At 33.8% G+C, this 25,180-nt stretch overlaps 1 pseudogene; it reads right to left on the bottom strand.

The window, feature by feature from the left end:
* Nucleotides 1–14,590, bottom strand: part of LOC140163065 (twitchin-like) — a 213,033-nt pseudogene extending 198,443 nt beyond the window's left edge.
* Between the last annotated feature and the right edge of the window lie 10,590 nt (nt 14,591–25,180).

Genomic DNA, 25,180 nt, shown 5'->3' with positions numbered 1-25,180 from the left:
TGAAAACTGTAGAAGAAGAAGTACACAGGTGCAGCTTGATTTTATTCTTCACACATGATATAGTAAAACAATCGCCACAACAATATTCCATCATAACATATCGGCCATTCGGCCACCCAAACAAATTACTGTTTCATTTCATCAACTTCCATAAATATAAGGTGTATTGTATATCTCTTCCTCGTATACACTAGGAACCACAACATGTTCATCTATCAGGGCACAGTTCTTTAACCCCAATACATTTGTACATTCATTGAATGACCTTAGAAAATTTAGGTACAAAAACTCATACTCTGTAATTTGAGGTCAAATTTTGCACTATGAGTGTTTAATTGAGGTTATTGAACTATGCCATTGGGATGAGGCTATTGTGGTCCATAGTGATATACACGTTAACTAATGACTGGTTGATACTGTACGCATACCAAAGCGGGCAATAGGTTTGAAACATGTAAAGAATTTGCCGGAGCTGTGTCCTCACCAGTTATGACCAGGGACAGGCGATTTGCGCGGAAAAAAATAGCAAATTGCGCGGAAAAATATAGCAAATTGCGCGGAAATGCGCGGAAAAAATCAGCTAATTGCGCGGAGATTGCGCGGAACTTTTATACATAAAACATACATATAAAACACAGGAAGAAAAAAACCATATCATAATATGAAATTATATACCGTGTCATGCAGAGTATTATGTATGTTTAACATTATGATATCTAAATCACAAAATTTGTGGCAATTTTTGACCAATTTAGGCATTTAGGCGGCCATTTTGAAAAGCGCCCTCTATCTGGAGTTTTTCACACCATTTGACCATTTCATATGTTTTACATGCTTCAAAGTAAAGAAAGAAAAAAAAGAAACAAACAAACACTTTCAAATCATATTTCCCGTGATTTGGTCACGGAATCATTATTTTCACCCCTACTAATATACGTACATCCCACAGAATTAGAGAAGTACCCCCATACGCGAAAGTAAACAACACTGGTACGAGACAAATTAGTAAATGGTTACATTCATGTTTTTGTTAATCTATCGCGTACTCTTCAAACAAGGCTGATATTTCAATACAGACAAACAAAACACCATTTTTGTTCACATTTCATAGTGAATTGCACGGAAAAACATGAATTTCGCGGAGAAAATGAAATTGCGCGGAGAAAGGAAAATTTCGCGGCGCGTCGCGCGATTTCGCGCCGCGAAAATCGCCTGTCCCTGGTTATGACTCGTCAGCATATACGAGTACCTCTAAGGGAGATGGCAGTTTTTTTTCTAGATATACTATAGAATGTAATGCTCTCAGCACCAGAAGGCTCTAAAAGATTGTGGAGCACTAATTAACATGTATATAGACCTAATGAACCGACTGATAATGAACTTATCTAAAAATCGTATAAATAAACGTGTTGTATGCAATTATCATACTGTCCTGACAATTTGTAAATTTTCCAACTATATCTTCATGCTTTTGTCGTCTGCTCTAAATATACAAATATCCGGCAAAGGGTTAAGTTCGCTATAGACTTGAGTAATACCAATGATGGGTATCGGGTAATTACTCACTGGAATTGGGATGCGTATTTGGGATGCGGTTAATGTATCAAGTGTCCAAATAGCTGTTAAAAATAGCAGCGTAGTTTGTTAATAGTTTGTTAAGTTCATGTTACGCTGAAAGAAAAAGGGTAGATTAATTTGGTTGGGGTTTGTGCCAGGATGCATGAAGAAATCTGTCAAGAATAAGGTTATGCATAGACTCTGAAGACCAGAGTCTATGGGTTATGGTTATTATTGCCTGGCTTTTACGGTCAGTCGGACTAAGTTATGGTGGCAAAATGTTCTTTATAATTCACTGCAAATAAATATCACTCAACTATTGAATAATAGGAACCAAATGAGTGAATTGGACTCAATGTTGATTAAATTGTACTCATATTGATTAAAAATCAATCAATATTGAGTTCCATTTGACTCATTTTGGTGCTCTGTTCATTTTTTACTAAATATTGAGTAATTTTTACAATAGTTTTCATTTAGAGTATACATTTCGAATCAATTTCACCCACTAACATGACTAAGATAACTGTAATAAGATTTAAAAAGTATTACACGATAAAATGAGGTAAGCTTAGGTATGTTTCAAAATAAGATGTGTCAATGTCAATGGTATGGAATCTGGCAAAGTTATCGTTATTAGATTACGGATATCAATTTATATCGAGGTACGTAGGCCTACGTACTATCGGAAATTCATAACTGCACCTTGTTTAGGCCCAACATTATTAATCTGCGATTATTTCCGACGTAAAAAAATCTGTAATGACCATTTGCCTTATAAGACTATTGTAGAAGGGATGGTTCTGTGTGTTTTGTTACATGTGGGGGTCGTATAGTACACTTCAAAAACTGTGTTGAGCTTTTGAACACATTCCTAAACATATCAATGTTTAGTGGCTAAATATTATACATTAATACCCTAAATATGTTTATTAATTAAACAGGTTTATAAAATGTGGGCAGCAAGCAACAATATGTTTAGTAAATCGTTTAAATGTTTAACACTATTTGTGCAGTGTTGTATTATTTTGTAGAAATATCTTTATTTGTTTTCAACAATAATAGCAAATCATTCTCTTTTGACATTTTAAAACTGGTCTATTCCTTTCAAAAGCAAATAACCTGAGCAACAGAACAGTTTGTGTCACTGAGCAAAATACAAAACAAAACAACAATAATTCCATCTATACAACAACAAAACAAAACAATACCAAGAAGCAAACAGCAAACAAGAAACAAAACAAAAACCCCCAAAAAAAAAAAAAAAAAACCCCAAAAAAAAAAAACATAGTCAAATTAGCTATATATAAGTTGAGAAAATTGAAAAAACTTCAATTGTTGAACTTACATTAAAAAACTAATATGAAATTATTTATTTTATTCAAACCTAATTGTTTGGCCGCATATTTGTAATGTTGACACATGTGCCAACTTACACCTAACTTTGTAATTGTAAATTGTACATTATGACTTTAACTAATTTAGGTAGGAGAGTTTTTTCCTTTTCTGTTGCTTCGTCTTTTTTTTCTTTTTTTTATAAAGCAGAACGCCGATAAAAGTTGGTGTGTGTACGTGTGTCTGCATGCTTAGTTCCTTCAACAGGCAACAACATGAAACGACTGTAGAAATAAAGCATCTGAATTATAATTCATCATGTAAGATATAGAACATAATACCGTTTGACATACACGATGTGAAAATCACTTAAAATTGAATTTAATAAATCAAATGTCATCAACTCTGTGAACTTCTAAACGCCTCATCCATTGATCCCTAGCGCAGACATTTTCAATCCAGTTATTTTATGTATCATTATTACTTAACCATGCTCGACTCGACTGCAGACGACAAGTTTCAATTTTTTTTGTAAAAATTGAAATATTTCAAAACTGTATATTTTCATGGCCATATTTGTAATCAGCATGAAAAATCAATAAAAATGATTATAAACAAGCCCAGTATTGGTTCAGTGTTTCTTGAGATAGCTTTTCATATTTTTAGAAAATATCTTAAAACTTTTTATGTTGAAGCCTATTACTAGCACGCAGAGCATTAACCAGCTAGAATGATCTCATGTTTAATGTCAGAGTTCAATAACCTCCGTTGAACAACCATTGCTCAAAATTTGACATCAAGCTGCTGAGTATGAGTTTTTATACCCAACATATTCGAATGTCATTCTGTGAATGTACGAATATATTGGGGTTAAAGAACTGTGTGTTTATGTATGAGGCTGTTTGAGCCATAGCATCTCTCTTATCTTCATCTCTCTCGTCTCATCCTCGTCGCCAAATGTTTATCAATGCCTGAAGGGAAACCCGACCATCTGCCCCCTGCGAAGTATTACTCCACATTTCTTCATAACCCTGCACTTGCTATCATTGAGTGCTCGATGCAGGGCCAACATTTCCAAATTGCATTTTTTTTTCAGAATTTTATATTTTTATTAAATAATTCGCAATCTACGTGAAAAATGCATTAAAATGAGTACAAACATGCCCGGAATCAGATTTGAAGTTATTAATATATAACATTTTAATCTAAAGATTTTTCAATGGGTGAATCAATCTACAGTGCATGTACTGGGCCGTATGCCACACGTTGTACTATAATGACACATAGGTCAAGTTGAGTGTTACATGCCGAGACTAATACAACAACTATGATGAGCTGCATCCCTGGGACTATCATCTTGAGTGAAATGTCATCAAGGCTTGTATGAAGATGAAATCACTTACTATGGATGATGATGGTCTTTATATGCCTAGTTGGACATGCTCACAGGTTCACTGCAGATGACTTAGTGATGTAAAAACTGGGGTACACGCTATATCGAGGGTTCAGAACCAGAAAGCCTTTACTCACAAAAGTTTCCTTTGTGAGTTAAGTCTTTCTGGTTCTCAGCCCCTGATAATCATGTTATAGGCCATGTTGAAATTCAAAGTGCATGTTCAAATTGTAACCTACACTTCAAAAAGTGTTTAGCATTTAAACGCTTTTACACACTTTTTAAACACACCCCTGCCTCTTCACTTTGACGTGAATTGGTGGGTAAAAGCCATTGAATATTAATGATTAGGAATTTGATACGTAATGTGATAGGAAATGGATACACAGTTTTTGGAGTGTAGTTGTAACCCATATAGGGAAACATGACTACATTAGATACGTTTTTGCACACCACTTAAAAAAGAAAAACAAAGCATGGAAAGATGCAGTCACCATAAACTTTTGATAGGATAGTTATTTCATTAATGACACTAAGCGCGACCATTAGAAACAACATTCCCCCCTCTGACTCAGCCACCGCAAAATGCTTACAACATCTCTTCAAAAGAACATTGAAAACAAACAAACAAACAATAATATAATTTCAATGTTCATTCAATTCAATTCAATTCAATTCAACTGAATCCAATTCAATGCAATTCTATTCAGTTCAATTCAATTCAATTCAAAGTCATTATTAAAATTCTTTGTTGCACATCAAATTTACAAAGTCGCTATGAAATGATCAACATGATCAATGCAATTTTGCCAAAGCTCACTACCATTCGCAAGATGAAAGGGTATGCGAATACAATGTTTGGCATGATGAGTGGTTTGCACATTATTATAAAAACAACACAATGTTACCATATTAAAAGTGTCATTAACTTCTGTCAATCTAGTAACTATTTTGTTTGACAAAGACATCTTTTTTACCACGATACCTAGTGCAATATAATATCCAAAAAAGTATTCCCCGTGTACCAGTTACACGAGACGCTTAGATCACTGTCAAAATATCGGACTCTCTACCCCAAAACAAAACATTGTATTCAACATGCATGTTTAACAAAAATAAAGTACTTTTTTTTCCATAACGGTATAATCGCTTTCATTTTGAAGGTGATGAAAGCGAAATCTTTCTGCTTATACATTAGTAAAGTTGAACATGTTGAATGCCGCGGTATAAATTTAGTACAACTCTAAACATATGAGCAGAGTCAATGGAGTGGAAATGACTTATTGAGTGAAGAAAAATGTCGAAAGGATTGCTGAAGAATTTTTATAAAGATCACCTGCATGAGGATGATATAAAGTTATAAAGATATAAAGGAATCATTTTGTGTGACTTTATCTGCATGGTCATGGTGTAATACATAAAATCAGGGGTTGTGATACAAGGCTTCTACACTGTAGATAAAAATTTTGTTTTCTTTCTGAAACACTATTTTAATAGACAGATGTGTTTATTAACAACTGAAAATAGTTGATATCCAAGTTCTGTCATTCTAGTAAATATTTTTCTTTTCACTTATTTAACTATTTTTATTTCAGAAAAAGAGGTTTTTTTTAATCACGACATGTCCCCAAAATCAATGCAGGACCTCATTTTTAGGTCTTGTCACCTTTACCCTAAAATTGTAAACACTACGAAGTGGACCCCCTAATTTCCAATTACAAACATCATAATATACCGTTATATTTGGTACAAATGTATAGCTCTAGGAATAATTTTACAAGAGCGAAATTAAAATCTTGGATATTTTCTTGGGTTTCACCTCCACCATGGTCATTTTTGATGTCCGGCCCTACCCCCGGGTAAGGTGCTGGGGTATAATTTGATCACTAAAATGAGCGCAAAGGAGGGATCTACGATTACCTTAAGTCGTTTGGGCGTAAGCACGCGCGTATATATGGTATATCACATGCCACTATTGCTTGTAAACTTGGTACTCAAAATTCAATATTTTGCCTTAAAATCCTTTGTTTTCTATTGAATGTTATTTGGTTTATTGGTCCATATCTCTGAGTGTGTACTGGCGACTTTACACTGGGTTCGTAGTGGACAATGGTGGATGGGATAACAAAATAATTATTCCTCATGTACCAGTTACACGGGACACTTTGATCACTGTCAAAATATCGGAGTGTTTTCCCAAGAACAAAATATTGTATTCCACAAGGATAAAGTATTCAAATTTTTTTCACAATAACTGTATAATCGCATACATTTTGACACAATCTTTCTGTGTATACATTAGTCAAGTTGAATGTTGAATGCCTCGGTATAAACTTAGTACAACTCTTAATCATAATGGAGTGTGAATGACTTATTGAGTGAAGAAAATGATTGCTAAGGAATTGTTTAAAGATCATCTGTATGAAGTTTTAATGTTGGGTAAGGAAGGATATTGTTTGACTTTAACTGCACGGAGTAATCAGGGTTTGTGATACAATCTTTGATCTCAATGCTTCTACACTGCAGATAAAAATGTTTGGGTTTCTGAAACACTGTTTTAACACTTAAATGTGTTTATTATCAACTGAAATTAGTTGGTATTCACGTTGTTTTTAGAAATTACTGGGTTTTTTTTCCAGAAATCTATACTTCTACATATTCAATTCAAATATTCGCACTCTAAAATTTATACTTAAATACATCAAAATGTTAAAGTAAATACTTTTAGTTTAACTCTAAACACCAGGAGTGTTAAAAACTTAAACATTGTGTTTAAGGAAGCGTTTTGCAATATGTAGGAGTACTAGGTACCTGAAAATGAACTTGGACTTTTATAGTTGAAGTGCAGATCCTTGAAAAAATCTTTCTTTCCAGGATCTGTGGCCTGATAATTGCAGCGACAGTAGAAACTAATGCACGATGAAATTTTCCAGGAAAGAATGTGTTAGAAATACATAGTCTGAATTGATTGTTTATAGTTGATGACCAAAAATAATATTTCATCGTTTAATAGAACTTTAATTGTTGCAATCATAAGTTATGAAGACTACAAGACAACCTGTCCAAACATGCTGCAGACACACACGCATGAATGATTACAATGTTTTTGACTGTAATTACACACACGGTAGTGTCTCAAGCGGGGATTTGATAGGGTGTCTTGTTGTCATCATAACTTTTGATTGCAACAACCAATGTTCACTAATTAGAGTTCTCTCGAAAATGTAACTATAGCTTATAATATTGAACTAAACAATAACATTGTCATCTTTAACAGAACTTTAAAAGTAACTGTTAGGTTTTTGTTGCGACATTTTTGTATGTCATTATATAGGTAAACAACAAACATAAAATAATTAAAAAAGACAACACAGAAAACAATAACACACACACATAAAGACACATCATATCGGTCGTAGAAACAAGTCAGTACCCTGCAAACACAAAACGTTTTCCAGGAAACGTTTAAATCTTGGGTTATATAAAATGTATAAAACGTTTAAATAATAGTCACAATACATTTTTTGAAAACTTGATGCAAAACATTCTAACATGCATGTTGTTCAAGTGTTGCCAAAATAGTTTACAAACATGATTGCCCAAAAATATTTATAATAAAATTTGATAACATTCTTAAAATGTTGTTTATAGCTCTTTTTTTACATATATCAAATGCTTTAAAACGTTTTCATAACATTATATAACCCGATATTTAAATAGTATACTATAATTATATTCAAATGTTTTGAATAAAATCAAAACGCGTTTATGACACGTTAACAATGTTTTAAAACATTTTGCTGGGTATCGAACTTCAAGTCAATACTGAAAAACAAAAACAAACCAAAAAGCAATAATAATAATAATAATAATAATAATAATAATAATAATAATAATAATAATAATAATAATAATAATAATAATAATAATAACAATAAAGCTCCAATAATAATTTTCTTAACATATTTGCAATTTGACAAGTTTTGCAATAAAAATGGGTGTTATCTTTAAAGAAATCTCAATGGATGTTATTTTTTAGTAATATCAACTTATTATTATTGTTGTTGTTGTTGTTGTTGTTGAGACATTCTGTTTTGTTCCTTTTTGGTGAGATGCACACTCTGAAATTATACGAATATCCTTTCTTCTCCAGATTGATTTGATATGTTTGCATGTGTTAAGCAAGACATGGCAAGAAATTGAACGATATTCCAACTTTAACTGATATGTGTACATAGTTTTTTAATTATGCGCAAATTCTGGAAGCTGAGGTATTTTTAATTGAATTGTCTGTTTCATAAAAGTCAAATTATAAAATTCCAAGTTTTATGTATTGTGGAGCATCCCCTCACGCCCATGGCATCCAAGCAATTTGATAATTATCTCATTAGTAAACTGAAAACATGCTGGATCCTATTACACACTACACAACGGGGACAGCCCAATAGTCAGAGGGTGATAGGTCCAACAATGGTTTTGAGCATTTTAGGTTAGGATTAGGGTCACAATTAAGGTTAGGGTTGGGGTTATCATCAGTGGTTTATTTAAGTATTTTGCTAAAGGGGTATATTCCGTTTGTGTGATTTTGTTCCTTTGAAGAGGGTATTTTTTAAATTTCAAAAATGTCCGATTCATTCACTAAATTGAGGACCCATTTTTTTTGGCAGGACGCTTAAAAACCTAGCTGCCACAATCCCATGTTTCATTCTCATAATATGAAGAATGGTATATTTTCGTTTATCCTGAAAATATGTGGTTTTCTATATCAAATTATTGAAGACATGAACTCGTTACGCATTAGACTTTTCAATTTGTATTTGAAGGGGTATGGAAAGAGCGTGAACGCGTAAATATGCGTGATTTGTGCGGTAAAGTAAACACTGGTTTATCAATAGCATAATTAGGGTTAGGGTCAGTGATAGGGATAGGGTTAGGCTAATCAGAGTTAGGTTTAGGGTTATAAGATTAGGTTTAGTGTTAGGATTATAGGGCTTAGCTTAGAGGTTAGGGTTAGGGAGAAGTTTAGGTTCCGGGGTTTAGGTTTCAGGTTAGGGTTAGGGATTAGGATTTAAAATAGTATTCACTGGATTTTCGGACTAGCGAACCTTCTGACTATTGACCAGTTCCCTATACAACGTATACATGGGATACAACAACCGCTGTGAAGCACCTGGCTATAATTGTATGAAATATAATTGTTTGTTACCCATAAGCATGATAAGTTTGTTTGACCTGGACTGACCCCCGCGTTAATTAAAGGTGTAATTTCACTTATTTCATTCTTGTAAATATGTAAATGTCATATATTAGGAGTGTCCATGCGGGGGCACAGTGTCAGCTAGCTGTGAGTAAATGGCGGCTGTCCAAGGAATGTAATTAGTAAAATGCCGCTACTTCTTATTATTTCACGACATGCAAAATTTATTATGATACATTTTGTTTGCAAGACAATGAATCTATACACTCTAAATTTCAAGGATTTAAAATAATTCCTAAAGGATTGTGATTAGGGACCAATCAAGTATTAGATTTAAAATTAAACCTTTAGAATTTAAAATCAAATCTTTAAAAATTCAAATTCAAATCTATATGATTAATTTCAAATCTAAAATTGATTGGTCCTTAAATTACAATTTTTAAGAATTTATTTTTAAATCCTTGTAATTTAGAGTGTAGGCCCTATAATATACACACAGATTTGGTGAATTTGTTTTGGAGGAAATCACAAACAACACATTTTTTAACCTTTTTTGTGTAGGTTAAAACTACATTATCGAGGAAAATGTTTTCATTTTATGGATTTGGCCTTGTTTTATACCTATTTATTAACCGACCAAAAAGTAATTTGGCCCTACTTCTAAAATTAGGGCCAAGAAATTAATATATTTTTATAGTTTGTGAAAAAAAAACCGGTTAAAATGTGCCAAATATTTCCTTTACTATAAACTTACTCCCATATAAGGGGTGTGCATTATTTTCTGGGATCGCCCAATTCAAATCTCACCTCATTTTAATGCATATTTCATGCCGATTCCAAGTATGATCATGAAAATGTACAGTTCTGAAATTGTTGAAACTCGCGTGGAGAGAGTTAAAAACGGACGTGAAAATAAAACGTTTTTCAATTGCTAATGATATATACCTAGTAAACCTTTTTATTTATTTAGAGTTTATTTGTGTTTTACTCTGCTTTGGTTTATTTTGTTTGTTTCTTATTTTAGACGTTTTTGTGGTTTATTTTTAAATTAATTAAATTAAGTTTTAATTGTATCAATCACTTTTGTCGCAATATGAAAATTTGCTCATTAAAACATCAAATGTTATATTTAGATATTTAGGCTACATACACGTTATAGATACCTCTGTACTTTTTACAGTTCAGCTAATATAGTGTAATAGCCTCTAATTGAAATCCCTCCCACCTACTTAGCTAACCAGTGCTATGTTACAAGATTAACATCACACATATTTCCATGTCCGTTCACAGTTTAAGACATCATGCTCTCAAAATGAGACAAATTTAAATATGTCAAACGGCTATAAATTGCAAATTTTCCATTTCCATTTTTGAGGTTTCAACTAATATTGTTTTCCTCTATACGAGGATCACGATTTTTGGTCAAATATTGGATTTTTTTTATCATTTTGGCATTTTAATAAAATGTTGTGCGATCTACATGGTTCTGCACTATAATTTACGCGCGTTCGTAGTTTGTTAATATCGTGATAGTCGTCTGCAATGTTTATTGATGAAAATGTTGATATCAGCAGTGCGGCCTGATTGTCAATTTAGACATATCGGTTTGTTTATTAGTTTTCAAATTCATGACATTTTACACAGGCATGTATGCATAACCCATAAGCTGTATGTCGTTAGTTAGCCTCCCAGCAAACAAAAAAAGTTTTTAAAACGTTTTAAATAAGTTATATTTTGGGTTATGGTTTAGGTAAAAACGTTTTAATAACATTAAAATGTCGGGTTATATAAAGGTCATGAAATCGTTTTAAAACGTTTTGTATGAAAACACACTATTACAATATTTTTTAAATGTTTTCGAAATGTCATTGTAAACTATTTTGGCAAACATTTTTGGCCAAATATTTTGTCAACACTTAAATAACATTATGTTAAAATACATGTATTTGCACCCAGCAAACACAGAAATGTTCTTAAAATGTTTTTTACAAAACTTTTTAATAACATTTACATGTCGGGTTATATAAAGGTCGTAAAACATTTTAAAAACGTTATTGTAAATATTTTGGGCAAACCCCAAAATAATATTCTGTTTAGAATGATTAGTACCAATTTTTCAAAAATGTTTTTGGAATGTTATTAAAACGTTTCTATACCCTTTATATAACCCAATATTTAAATGTTTTCTGCAAAACATTTGTGTTTGCTGTGCAGTAAATTACCAACAACTGTTTTTTAATGTTATGACAACGTTTTATACCATTAATGTACCCTTTATATAACCCGACATTTAAACGTTTTCTGGCAACCTTTTATAACCTTTTGCGAATGATGTCGAAAACGTTTTGTGTTTGCTGGGTTGTTGTACGAAATTCAAACATTTCAAAAGTTTATGATCTTTGTGAACACAGTTTTTATGTATTTGGTGTCCATGTTGAACCATCAACCCTTATCGCTGTTTTTGTCCCTATGTTTTATTGCCATATATAGGCCTACACAGTCTGTAATCTACTGCATACAACTACCCTCATGATATTATTTAGATCGATTATAAATTATCTATAAATTATTACTTATAATGCAATATTTTGAAAATTTAATTATTATTGGAAATCTGAAGTTAAGCAAAAGATAATAATATTATCATCCCTCCATGATTTTCTGTTACTCATTTTATGACTCAAAAATTGCTCTTCAATAAGTCATATATCTGATATTGCAAAGTCAACATTTTAATAAATACAATATTGAAGCAGTGTTCCAAATAACATGCATATCTAAATTATGGTGCTTAATTAGCCCAGCAAGTTGAGTAATTGGCCCCGAAAAATGTAAGATAAAGAAAAGAAATTAATAAGAATTTTTGATATTTTTTTTGTGGCTCATTGGCCTAATTGTTAGGGCACGTTATCAAATTGAGGTAGCGATGTTAACAGTAATAGGTAATCTGCTTTTGCAAATGTCAATGGTTCGTTATTTTAGGCCTAATTCAAACAGTGATATTTATTTAAAATGCTACTCTGTAAAATGTGTACGCTATATTTTTTGTGCGTTATCTGCATGTCTTTTACGTTCAAATTTGTGTGACTGACACGTCGTAGGTAGGTCATGTATATATCCATGGTAATAGTTTGAAATATTTTAATCTAATATCACCATGCAAAATGCCATTTGTCATCCGATGGATACCTATCTGTAGAGTCATAAGACCAACTTGAATACCAACTTGAATAGGCCTACGTGGGCCATGGGATTTATAGGCCTAATCATGTAAACAAGAATACCGACGTGTAAATTATGACCCACCCATCGAACACAAAAATGTTCTAAAAACGTTACAGACATGTTATAAACGTGTTTTGGTTTTGGTAAAAACATTTTAATAATATCTAAATGCTGCGTTATTATAAAGGTAACGCAAACGCTTTTAAAAGGTTTTATATGACAAACACTACAACAATATGTGCAAAATGCTGTCAAAATGTCATTGCAGATATTTTTTGGCAAGTATTTGTTGGAAAATATTTTTAACACTAAAATAAATAATATTATGTTAGAATGTTTTGTATCAAATTTTCATGAATGTTTTTGATAATGATATTTTAAAGGTGATGAAAGAGAGTTTTATACCCTAAATGCGCCCTTTATATTACTCGATATTCAAATATATAATTTGTTGGCGCATTTTCTCCCTGTTTTGCATTAAACTAAGGTGTTCTCATCCTTTTATTGGACGCAGACCAATTTCAAAGCCAAATAACTCACGACCATATCAAAATTGTGCCTATTTGATTCAATGTTGCAAGCTTCTTAATTAATAGTTATACAACTACAATTTTGTTGACATATTTAGGCCGAATGTAGGCCTAACATAAAATAGTTATTTATGTCATCACGGGGGTGGGGAGATGAGCAAATTCGCCTCACGACATCCATAAATAAATCTGAAACCAAAATGGTTTCATCGTTGAAGCTTTGCCTTATATAGGTAAATTTAAAGGAGGATCGAGTCAACAATAACCCCATCTGCACTGTTTCTCCAAAAAATTAAATCAACGGAAACACATAGTTTTCTCATTGCCCTTCAATATTGGGGCTGAAAGACGTTTTATTTGGATTTTTAAGGGTAAAATGTATAACCCACCTTTTATTCATAAATTAATCTTTCAAAATAGATTGAAATTTGCATGGTCTGAAACACCATAGATATAGGGGTTGAAGTCAAGGTCACGCAATCTAGGTGGAAATAGTATGTAATGAAATCGGATCGTCCTCCTTTAAAAATATTTTATTATATTCAAAATAGTGACATTCTGCTTAACTTATGTGTTAAAATTTCATCGATTAATAATTACCATGAGGAGATAGAAAATATAATATTAAAAGTATAATATTAGTAATTATACTTTTATTATTATAATATATTAGGCTCTCTCTATAACATTATAATAAAATATATTTAATAATAATATGCACATATTTAATATAAATATCTTATTAAACATTTAAAAAAAATCGTATTATTAAATTGAAATGCTAAACATGCATTATATAAACACGATATTATTAGTGTTAACAGTAAGTTTCAATGATTTTATAACCACATGGGCAATTCTAAAATTAAAATGCCCAATATAGCTTCCTCGCAGTAATTAACAATGCATTATTACCAGTAAGAATATTGAGCAAAAATACATTGCAGTTATATAGCCCTAACAATCCCTAAAATATCCATGATTGTCAAAAAATATTAGTATAGTATGCCGGGTCTATAATTGCCGCGAGCGAATTCTTAGCATGGAGCAACATGGATACCGCTGTGCATGTACGTTCAGCAAAGTAAGGGTTAACATTATAGCATTTCTTGTAAAATTATTTTCTAAAAGTTTGATTTTTTTGTTCATCTGCTTGCAAATTAAAAATTATAAAAAAATGTAAATTAAGAAGTATAAAAAATGGCAGCTTCGACTTACCTAAAAGGTCCACATGTCACTCAATTAAACAAGAAGAAAAGAAAACAGGCCCAGAAAAGTCTGGAAATAGTGTTGCTTGAAGAGAGGTATACAGCAAACCTCGGTGTACAGGCTCCTAGAATTCCGTACGAATTCCACTCCATAGGAGCATCGCGCATGCGCGAGGAGGATGCTAATTTACCAAATAAGGCGACTGGCCCTTTGATACTTTTTAAAGTTCGTGCGCAGGTTTATGAGTCAGGACAATAGATGGCGCTGTGTTACACGGTGTTGATAGTTTATATTGTACAATGTTTGGGCTCTTTAATTTGTGTTGGTTTATTCAGGCAATGGAAAGTGAAAAAATTATGCAATATCGTAACCACATGATGAATCAATAATATTATTTCATAGTAAAAGAAAGATAAGAAAGATGATCTCAATTTTGTCACCCGACAATGTTTTGCCATTTCAAACTAGCATCTCAGCTTCATGGGCTATAACATAATTATAACTTGGTGTGCTATAGGAACTGTTATAAAGAATATTTTACATTTGTGGTTACTTTTAACAAACTGAATACATCATTGAGTGAAATCTTTGATTATTTGTTATTAATTTATTTACTATTGATACTATCATAATCCGAGATACATAGGTAAAGAAAATAAATTTTCTGAACGCGTGCAGCTCCTTTAAAATTATCCACACGCAATTATTTATGAAAAAAGCTAATGTTTATTGCCAGTTTCTTTTAATATTTACATGACAATTTCATTAAATCAAATACGTCAAAATTGGGGTCATTGCCATCAAAGGGTGAATCATCAATAAATTGGGCGTAACATCCCCCGATTTCTGTTACCATAAACATGTTAAGTCCACTTTGAACTTTGACGATCTAAATTTGGCTCGTCTAGATACTTCGATGAGATACTACACTACAGATGCATCGGCCGTGTCGTGGTGTCAGACCGAGAAATCTATGGCCTTGCTTATATAATTATTCACTCGTTAAATATTTTTGTTGTTTCTCCGGTATCTTCTGATTGCGGCTATCAAGCTCGAAACACGATATATCGTGTATGCTATACTGTGATTATTGCCGTCTATATATGAGTCAGTCACACCGTTTGTATGGCACAACTTAGACTCGAAGCGTTAAGCGTATCATCAGAAAGTGCAGCGAGTTGTCATGCTTGCAGTGCTCATGGTGCTGGATGGAACTGGGTAACATTCGATGCTGCAGCTTAAAGGCCACTATAAATATCTGGAAAACACATTAAGTTGGGAGCTGTACAAAGTTTGGTGGTATAGAGGTGAACATTGACTTGATTATATTTTAAGCCTACTTAATTGGGTTATCCTTGAAAGTTTGCCTGGTCAACTGGATCCCCCTTTAAGCGACGTGTTAAGTTACAGTCGTGGATCTTAATTTAGGCTGGTTACACTCTAAATATGACTCAACTATGATCAACTCAATTGTTGGGTAAAATAAATTGTGTTATTTTTCCAATAGTTTTTTTTTCCGTTTTCATATTAGAGCCCATCGTTTTTTTACATTGCAGCGAAAATAATCGTAATCTGCTGGAATTGTTAGGCTTTTACCACTACACCGAAAGAAAATAAACAAAGTTTAGGGCTTGAATTGATCAATCAAGACAATTCTCGAAATAAAATATATATATATTGATATTAATCCGCGCGACGATAAGACCCGCCGAATACGAGCAGATCAAACTTATAAGTGTTCCATATATAGAAGAACACCAAAAACTGTTTTTAATGTATATTATAAAAGTCATACACTATACGTTCATTAATATTTGAGTGGATAGCACAGGACTCGTTCGAAGGGAGATATGGGTGGAGATGGCGTGTGTTACCATGGTTACAAAATGGCATGCCCTTCATGTATTATTCTAAACTATAAATAAAGTACATACCTTTAATAATCTTCAGTCTTCAGTGGGTGGCTTTCTATAAAAGTTCGTTGAGCTAAACTGGAAGTGGGTTGTTTGGACCTCACAGTCGGCGCGGTGCTAAAAACATAAATTTGGTGCTGTACATCAGGAAGGTGCCAGTAAAAAGTGGGCTGGCTCGTTTAGAGAGACTCTTCAGGCTGGCCGGTAGCGACATAGCACTGATTGAACTAAGTGCTATGGGCTTGAAAGCACAGATGGAGGGCGCACACACAGCTGATTCGGGGAGGTTGTTCCACACACGAATTGTCCTGGAAAGAATGAATAGTTGTACACATCTATATAGTTGCACTGGGCTGGCGATAACACAGGGGATGGTTATACCGGATGGAGGATGTGTTGCACTGGTAACATGGAGGCAGGCTGATGTTCACTAGCTGATATTGGATTATAAAGAACGTGGCGGATTGGTAGTGTAGACGTCTGACTTGAAGGCTGTCCCAACCAAGCTTCTGGATCATTTCTGAGACAGAGGAGGTCCTACGGAAATCGTGGAAGACGAAGCGCGCAGCCTGGCGCTGGATACTTTCGAGGCGCTGAACATCTGAGTTGTTGTATGGGTTCCACGCTTCGCTTCCATATTTTGGCACTGGGCTGTCCAATTCAAATTGTTGGAAATGGTGATGCCGAGATAATCGTGCTATGAAGTTCTCTGCAGCTCTTCTCCATTGATGTAATATCGGAAGAGGCTGTTTTTTTCAGAGTCACTGACATGATGGCACATTTCCGAACATTGAAGGACATAAGCCATGTATCCGCCTGCTGAATGTCACTGAGGAAGACTCTTATCCATCTAAGGGTTTGTACACGAATGCCATAAAAATCCAATTTCGCAGCAAGTCTATGATGCGGCACCAGGTCAAAGGCCTTGCTAATATCTAGCTAGACCAAGTCGGCCTGACCCCGGCGATTTAGAGTTGATGCCCATTCATGAACTATATATTATAGGATATAAGCTGTGTTTGCGTGGACAGTTTTTCTCGAAATCCATGCTGAGAGTCAAGGAGAATGGGCCATTCCAGATAAAAAGTGCACCCATGGTATAGAGGACGCTTAGTTATGCATGACTGAACACATCCCACAATGCTCCCTGTCCACATAAACACTTTGACCTCATGAATATAACAGTCCACTATGACAAGGGAATATTTACCAGTTCTTGGTTTAAGTCTATAAAAATGATCCATGCAGCTTGATGGTGTGAAATGTAGACTGTCGTGGTATGAAGACGTAGAGATTGTGTAAATTGTGTAAATCACCCCCTTCAAAAATAGGACAAAAACGTAATAAAATGTAATCATTGTCTAAACTTTAGGTCAATCCTTCATGTAATTATTTTGTGTAAGCTAATCCTAGCCCTAGCCCTAATCCTAACCCTAAACCTAATTCTAACCCTAATCCTTACCCTAATCCTAACCCTTACCCTAATTTCGTGTAAAATTACATGAAGGAATATTGAACCAAACCTGGTCAGAAGAAGAATTTCTATGCACCCCCCGTGCCAAGATGCATCCAATTAGTGCTGATGTGTTTTACATAGAGTGCCCGGCCCAGCTAACTTAATTAGCAGACGACGTGAGGGCCACACCACAGCACCACCATAAGCTTCCGAGGCCAAAAAGTGTGACACATAAAATAGTCCTCTTAGAAATTAAGCTTATTTGTTCCATTTGAGTTCGATATGCAATATCTCGATTGATTATTTCAAAGTGCTCTTGTATTTATTGCTGTAGACTGCAAAAAGTTGACTTGTGATCACAAATCTAAGCAGAAAAAAAATATGTACACAAAATATCAGAAAAGACTGTAGGCCGATGTAGAAAGACATGTAAAATATTTGTCAGCGATATGCAAACAAGACTAGTTTCCACCCTGAGCGAAATTAGATTTCTCAGTGTTCAATAGTTTGATCATGTATGATTCTTGCACAGCTATAAACCACATTTGTCACGTGTGAGTATATAGAAAAACATGGGGAAACGACCAAAATATGTGTAAGCTTATCAAAAAAAATTATAACTATTACTCAGTACTAGAGCCTACACTGACTGGCTGGCTACCACCATACATATGTACGGGCTGCATGCATGGTTGCAAAATTCAGCACTCCATGCCTGGCTGAGCTATTATTAGTCTTGCCATGGTACATGAGACAGCATGAGACTGCCTTTTTGAGGAGAGCGAGAATTGCTCTCTACAGTTCTCCTTATATCTGATATAGGAGAGCAATTTTAGCTCTCCTAAGTTGAAAATTTTCTCCTTACATTCTATTATTGTAAATGCTCTTATTAAAACAGCTCTCCTGAAAGGCTTAAGAAGAATTATTTAATGCTCTCCTGCCAATTCCAAAAGACAGTCCCTGTTGTGAGCATATGTGTGTCGGTCTCCATAGCAACACATAACACAGACTATCTTCAGCATGTTCGGTGTATAATAAGGGGCTGTGCAATAATTATGAGCTGGGGGGGCAACATTGGCAAGAAATCCTAAAAATTTGGCATGTGCAATACAGGGGGGGGGGGAGATTTTTGACAGGCCAAGAAGGGAATTAGTAAGCGATTTTTGCTGGGCCATTCAGAAGTTTTACCCCCCTGGGGCTCATTGCACAGCCCCTAAGTAGAATTCGGTAGAAATCTGAGTAAAAAAACCAGAATTGAATTGTCACTGCCAAAGCGTTCCCTTGAAAAGAGCTTGAAAAGGACCACCACTTTATAATGCTTCCTCCATGTATATAGGGTGATGAACATTAAGTATTCAAAAGGTTTAATTAGTGCTAATTAGCTGATTAAATACTTTTAAATTATTGCTTTCAGTCATAAATAATCATTTCAAACCAGAAAGAACACAATATTCTTTTATTGGCACTTTTAGACTAATTACTTGCAATTCTGAAAATTGACTGTTTTACATAGAAGCATATGGGAAAACGCATGGACGAGCCTCGTTAGCTCGTTAGTCTAACACATTAATGAGATGACATGAGTTATATTAATTATTTACTTGCTAAAATTACTGACATCAAATTGTTACTACATAATCAGGGATTTTAGGTTTCAACTCAACATAAAAGGGTAAAACTGTTACGAACTTTGTCCATTTCCGTCCTCCACCCTGCAAGTTTGTTAGCTTAATTGATCATGAAATTAATTAGCATCAATGGCAAATCCTGGTTTTGGTGTCAAATTCAAAACAAAAAATTGGGAAAGACCAATATGACGGGTCATCTTCATTTTGAAAATATCATTATTATTTCATTTTTCGAAGAAAAATGTCACGCCACCCTTATGGCCAAATACATTTGCTCTGTGGCGCTGTTCCACTTGGGACAAACGTCGGTTCAGCATTTAGACATAGTAAAATTACTATCCATAGTATATAGTATTCCAGTTAATATATCCAGTGAAAAGTATGCAATCACAAAGGTTGAGAGTGCTCGATGTCCGAAAACAGAGCTAATAATATTCCATAAGGGTTGAACTTGGCTAATACATTACACTACAGTATTCCAGTTAATATATACATATTTTCTTACGGAACTGTTTCACATGCGACAAACCTCTGTTCAAATTACCGGGCAAATTACCTAATACCCAATTAGGCTACACTACTAATGAGACCCCAGACTCATCCTAAGAACACTCCGCCATACACGCACCCCATCCAAACACATCTACCACAGCTAATAATACAGGTGTGTTGAACTGTTAGCCAAGCTGAAGCAGGGTTGAGTAATACCTGTCGCAATACTTTCTTGAATGGGGAGAAAAATAAGAGGAAGAGAGTGTATACGCAAAAACTTACTAGTATTTGTTAGTCACAAGTTCATGAAGTTAATGCAGTATCACTATACACATCAAACAGCCGATTATCAAAAAAGCTGAATTGTTTCCCTGACAACGCATTATATGACATGATGCATACAAAATACGTATTGCCGCAACAACCTGTTCATGTATAACCACAGAAATATAATTATTATGATTATTGAGAATTATGCGTTTAACGTTAATAGCTTTTTTTTCAAATTTCGAGTCATATTCCTTTACTTGGTTATCAGCCAAGAAGTTAATGTGTATACAAATATTCAAGATATGGGCGTTTTGCGGAGTTCTCGAAGTACCAAATTGTTAATGTGGATTAAAACCGCGAAATGTCGTACAAATTTTCTTATCTTTCTTGGGGGTGACCCATATGGTGATATAAATCTAAGTAAGTAAATAAATGTTTGCTGAAATAAGAAATTATAACTATAACTTTTATGTTGGTGATCAGTTTGGTATAATAAGCTAAATAAAAAAGGTACCGACGTCATTATTTAGCGGTCGTCATGGCGGATGTCATGGTTTCATACCCGTTGCATGAAATAATCGTTGCTAACCTGTTTTCAAACAATAACGAATACGAACAATTGATCGACACAGATCGAGAGATAAATGTTAAATTAGAATTTTATTTTTTTAATATAAAAAATCGTATCGAGCAGGTTTATAAGATACTTAATTATTGATATGTTTGTATCATGTAGGTTCTTATGGCTACGTCGCTTAATTTCTAGATATTTCCAAATCATATAATATTCCGAGTGTTACTATTCTGCCTACGACAGTAACCATGGTAACTGAATACAAATATCCTACCAATTCTAAAAGAAGCAGTAGATGAAGATTGAAGTAAAAAGAGAAAGATATTGATGACAAAGTAAGACGAAAAAGAAGAGAGAGAAAAAAAACCCCAAGAAGCAGAAGCAGAAACTGAGAGAAGATGTTCTCACATCACACGTAAAAAAGTTTAAATAAGGGGTTTGCCAAACCTTTTTAGTTATTATTACATACCCAACCCAATACCCCACACAACCCCACACAACCCCACAAATATATATTTATATTTATTTTTTCCAAGTTATGTACATTTCCTAAGCCTCCGTAATGCAGTGATTGTTTTCAAGTATCCCAGATCTTGTGTGTGTGTGTGTGTGTGTGTGGGGGTGGGGGGGGTGTGGGTGGGGGTGGGGAGGTGTGTGGGATGGGGTGTGTGGGATGGGGGGGTTTGTTGAATGTTGATCTGGGTGGGTAGGCGTGTGGTGTATTGAGTGGAAGTGCAATAAGGGTGTTTGGGAGAGATGTGTGGTGTTGAGCAGGTGTGTAATTGGTTTGTGTGGAGGTGTGTGGGGTAATGGGTTGGCCATGTAATGATAACTAAATGCAAAAACTGGTGGTATCAAGACATGATATTATTATAATTTTGTATGAATTCTTTTTATTAAACTGTTTTCTGAATGTCTGTGTTCAAAATCACTTATATTAATGATGAGCTGCGTTTATATCGTTCGTTTGTTATCCACGCATCATTTGAGATCTAGATAAGAATTAGTTTGAGATATATATTAGAGCATCTCCATAGTAACCAACTAACAAACCAAGCCCATCATCAGAACGACTCGAGCCGAGCTTGTGGTATTTGATATTTCGTTGTTTCCTGCGACAGTTGTTCTCAGGCTTTAATGAATAAAGAAAATTATAAACACAATTTATAAAAATTACGACAATGGATAAACTAGTGGCTAGCAGATGGACCTGGTTCCTTTGCAAACTGATAACTCAAGGAATCGGAATTGTACTTTTTTTGTGCCTTTGCCAAGCTGCTGAAAAGGGTAAGATTAGTGATAAAAAACTCAAACTTTATGACTTAGAATACTTCTTTATTTGGCTATTATTACCAACGTTACTTTGATACTCTTATTGTATTGAGAGGCAATGTTATCAAGACATAAGTTAATATGTAACGTTTATAATCTGCCATTTATGTGTTGAATTAAGAAAGTCTATGTAAAACATAATCACAACTGCCTTTATTAAAATATATTTAACTGGATTTTACCAGTGTATAACAGGAATTAAATTAGAAATTATAACAGTGATGGAAAGACATAACTATCTGTGGGTTATTAATGATTTCTTATTTATTTATTTATTTATTTATTTATTTATTTATTTATTTATTTATTTATTTATTTATTTATTTATTTATCTATTTATTTATTTAAAGAATAAACCTTCCAGAATAGGTGGACTACCATCTCTGAATTTTTATACGCTTTCCCTTTTGGGATTGAGCACTTTATTCAAGAGATGTTGTTATATATTTCTATTTATTATTAACTAATATTAACTAACTAATTAATTAATTAATTAATTAATTAATTAATTAATTAATTAATTAATTAATTTATTTATTTATTTAATTACTTATTTATTTATTTATTTATTTATTTATCTATTTATTTATTTATTTATTTATTTATTTATTTATTTATTTATTTATTTATTTATTTATTTATTTATTGTGTTTGTTCAGTTTTTGTTGGATGTTGGGAAGGATCCTCTGGTGGTGTCTATTCAGCTGAATGGGAATCCACAAACTCAGACCAGTTTCACTTCACCAAGATCATTACGTTGAGTAATATACCGAAAGGTATTACAGGTGATATTGGTACCGGTGAGATCTATATCACGGAGAGATCCACAAGAATCCTGAAAGCTAATGGAGACGGGACGGGGGTACAAACCGTCATTGATTTAACCGGACAAGGTGAGTAATCATTATGAGAAGATCACATTATTAATAGGTTTTGCAAGATAATGTAACTGCTTGACTGTGATCTTGAAGACAGACATCATGAAACCCACTATTGGTTTCTATGGTAATGGTCACGGTATAGAATTTTACTTGTGAAAATATCCTATGGGGATTTTAATCTAAACCTTTTTTACTTTGGTAAAAATGTGCATTTCATGTCTTACTTAGCCAAAATTCCGTTGGAAATTGCATACAATGATTGATTTAAATGCATAGAGACATTACGTGGAAATGAGTATACTTAACTTAATTGGTATAGGTGACCCATAGTTACATATTTGGGACACAATGTAACAGTATTGAACGACCCTCTTGATAATGTGAGCCAAACCGGCAGTATTAACTTAGCAATGTCAATACAGCTCGCGTCGCATAAACCATTACCGTTAGTCATACAAATTATAATAAAATCAAATCAAAAATAGTTCATTTCTCCTACTCCAACGGATTTAGAATGAGATTTATGTGTCAAAGATGTTTTTCGGGGTTTTGAAACAATGAAGGAGTCGCCATTTAGGACACATGTGTTTGCCTCAAAAGGATAGGTTTTAAAAAAAAATGTTGTTTTTTTGGGGTTAGGGAGTTGGTGCGGAATTTGAGGTGGGGTTAGCGAGTTGGTGCGGATTTTGAAGAAATTAATCTTTTTTTCACGGGGCAGGGTGAGTTTGTGAAAAGCGGAACTTTTCCCAAATTATTGGCAATTTCTGACCACAACCCTGATTTTTTTACTCTCGCTACGCTCGCGACCAAGTTCTTATATCATTTTTGTTTCATATGGACATTTTTTATAATTCAAAGCACACATTTTATACTTGAAAGGACAATGTATACAGCATGATATACCACTTCGTTTTATTTTTTTTTCATGAAAAACAAATCACTTATTTTTACTGGTGGTCGTCTTTGTAAAACAAAGGTGTTGATATCAAGGGCAGGCGCTATCACCTAAGTTTTAGGCTAGTTGTAAACCCTGAGAAAATGGGCAAACACCATGTGCCTCAAATACAGGGGTAAGTCATTGATAAGAAATTGTGTCTTATAACTAATGCTTATACCTTAATGCTAATTCTGCTTGGTACTGTGGATAACAATACATATCCTAGCTATTTGGATCTGTGGAGCGGTTTTCTTGTAAAATTTTATATCTGAAGAACAAAACGGTATATTATCAAAACGAACAAAATATATGACACTGATATGAAATCTGTTTAATTGTACTACCGGTTATGTTTTCATGCCCTTCCTAAAAAGGACACATATTTTCCAAATTATCCAAGTACTTGCAGCAGCCTACACCCCTCCACACCTTCGTGGTTCAAGGGCATTATGGGTAATGGGAGGATACACGTAAATGCAAATTTCTAATAGTCACTTAATATTGCATAATTACAAAATATATTAAAACCTTTTCTCTACGCGAATTTATAATGACTCTATTTCACCGTGAAACACTTTATGATGCAGTATAATCTGTAAACCCAACAAAATAATTTGCTTGTTAGTTTTGCAAGGGTGTGCCTGGTTTTTCAATAATAAACACACGGGTTTCTTTTTTGTTTTGTTTTGTTTTTTAGATCCAAGAGGAATATTTGCTACCGGTGACAGATTGATTTGGACGGACTACACAGCAGACAACATCTATCGTAGCTATCTAAATGGCACTGATAAAACAATGATAATCAGCAATGCTGACGGTTGTTGGGGAATTTCAGTGGACACATACGAAGAGTAAGAACACATTTATCAATTTAGAAAATACCTTATTTTATGAATAATTACAAATTAAAACTGTAACTTTGGTCTTTGAACGTGAATATAATAGGCCAGTTCAAGATATTTGATGAAGTCAGGCTGTGTTAGAACGACATAACAGGTAATCATTCCTCAAGATAATCCTCGGAAGACATTTGGCTCCAATCTGTGTAAACAGCATTACACCACTCTGATCAATTTTTTGTAGCCATATATTGTAATTTGGCTAAATTACCCCATGACTCGTTACGCGTTGCGACATTTGACCTTATTCTGTTACCCGATACTCAGATTTAGGATACCTCTACCGGAAATCAACTCCTTTACACAAGGCGATAACTATAGATACAGCTCGGAGATCTAATCCGCCTGCTTT

This window comes from Amphiura filiformis, chromosome 10 (assembly GCF_039555335.1).
Source record: "Amphiura filiformis chromosome 10, Afil_fr2py, whole genome shotgun sequence".
Taxonomy (NCBI): domain Eukaryota; kingdom Metazoa; phylum Echinodermata; class Ophiuroidea; order Amphilepidida; family Amphiuridae; genus Amphiura; species Amphiura filiformis.
The sequence above is the reverse complement of the archived record's forward strand: the minus strand, read 5'-3'. Positions and strand labels throughout refer to the sequence as shown.